The sequence below is a fragment of the Malurus melanocephalus genome, unplaced genomic scaffold (assembly GCF_030028575.1).
Source record: "Malurus melanocephalus ecotype Western Australia unplaced genomic scaffold, MMel_1.1 scaffold_510, whole genome shotgun sequence".
NCBI lineage: Eukaryota > Metazoa > Chordata > Aves > Passeriformes > Maluridae > Malurus > Malurus melanocephalus.
Window position 1 is genome coordinate 63,796 of NW_026623742.1, and position 2,102 is coordinate 65,897.

The following is a 2,102-nucleotide window of genomic DNA, read 5'->3' on the forward strand; positions in this document are numbered from 1 at the left end:
GAAAAGAAAAGAAAAGAAAAGAAAAGAAAAGAAAAGAAAAGAAAAGAAAAGAAAAGAAAAGAAAAGAAAAGAAAAGAAAAGAAAAGAAAAGAAAAATATGAAAAAACATGAAAGGAAGGAAAGAAAAAGAATCAAAGAAAAAGGTTGAAAGTAAGGAAAAATAAAAGAAAAATACTTAAAGAGAAAGATTAAAAGAACAAGAGAAAAGGAAAAAAAAGAGGTGCTAAAAAGACAGAAAAGGGCAGAATGAGAGAAAAAACACAAAAGCAGAAACCCCAAAGAAAGCAACAGAGCAAGTACTGAAAAAGGAATTATTTTTCAGCGAAACCAATAATAACACGTAGAATATAACATTCTTTCCCTGGAAAAGTGGGATGAGAGAGAGGGAAAGGTTCCCGCGGGCAGAACGGTCCGGCCCGGCCCGGTGGAGCCCGGTCCCGGCCGCTGTCCCGTTATCCGTGCACGGGGCCCCGCGGACCGGGGGATGAGGGGCAAACACTCCGGGATCGGGTTTAGASAGGGGGGACATCGCCTTCAGCGATTCCTCCTTTCCCCGGGGCAGAAACACGAGCGGGAACAGAGCTTCGGCAGCGATTTCCCCGCGGGTTTTCYCCGCTCTCCTCCGCGGGGCTGCGCGGCCGCTCCGCGCTCCTCAAACCCGGCTTCACCCCCGCTCCGCGCTGCCTCCGCCGGCTCCGTAGGTGGCCGTGTATATTTGGGTTGAAGCCGTGTTTATGTTAATGAAAAAGGCTGAGATTACAAACAGACCACTGAATGCCCGCGGTGTTGCTGCCGGATTGGTCTGCGATGTGTACTCGCAGCCTAATCAGTTTTTTGGGGGCAGCAAATATGATTAGAAGTGATGTAAAATTATTATTTTCAGCGGYAAGAAATTAGGGATATCTTGGGCTGCCCTTTCCGTGTGGTTTCTCGTGCAGCGGGCAGGGATGGAGAAGGGTTACAGTGAAATATCTTCCCAAATTTGCCATAAATTCAACAAAAACGAGTCCGGGACTTCTGGAGGAGGGCAGGGGAAAGGGGGGTTCATCTCGCTCTCCCTAAATCCACCTCGAAGGGATCCCAGTGGCAAATGGAATTACGTCCCCCAAAACCTCGGTTACTCTGGAGCTTGTCCCCTCCGGRTGAAATTGGTGGAACCTGAAATTCTCTCCCAAAACCCCGTTAATTTACCCATTTAGGATGGGATATATGTGTATTTTTATATGTAATATAGTCCCAATCCTTTTAAATGCAACTAAGAAAAGAATCAATTAATTAATTAATTAAAATTAAAATTAAAATATAGGGAGTTGTTAATTTTTTTGTTTGTTTTTGAAGGGGGGCTTACAGCAACGATCATCGTCCTTTTACTTTGTTTTCAGATCTGGTTTTCGGGTCAGTCTCTTTCTGTTTTCCTTAACAAACCCACTCTCCGAAATTATTCTTGACCTTCCTCCCCAAGCCGCTTTCATCTCCATCCACATTTGAAAGTTTGAACAGCTGATAGCTAAAAAAATCAGATTTTTACAGATTTTTCCATCACACTCGATAAATTCCCAGCACGGAGGGATCAACTTTAAATCCCGGGAGAGGATTTTTTTCCCCCCAGGAGCTCTGGGAGCGAACGTGCGCTCAGCCTTTGGCATCTCACTCCTTTTCAACACTTTCCTTTTGTGGGCAAAAGCTCTCGGCGGAGGAGCCCGTGCGGCAGAGCCCGGCAGACCTGGAGGGTTTGGACATTCAGATGTTTTACTACTGTCAGGATCACCTCATTGAAGCACAAAGAAAATCAAGGAAATGGAATTTCGGGGAGAGGGAGATTTTAGCAGGGAAGGTGTTGGAGAAAACAAGGGGGGAAAAGGGAAAATTTAAAAAAAAACTGCACGAATTTTCCCCCRTGTAACGGTTGTGCCGCGCTAGAGATGCAGGGGAGAAATTCCCCCGGGTTTTGGAGGCAGAGGAGTGCTCTGAAAACCGCTTTTTCTCCTTTAAAAGATCTTTAGGGGGTTAAACTATCTCCCCGAGACAGCAAAGACTCCGAGTGTGGGGCTCAGTTTCTTTGTTCTCTCCTCGCACCTGGAATTAGCCTTTATTCCTTGATG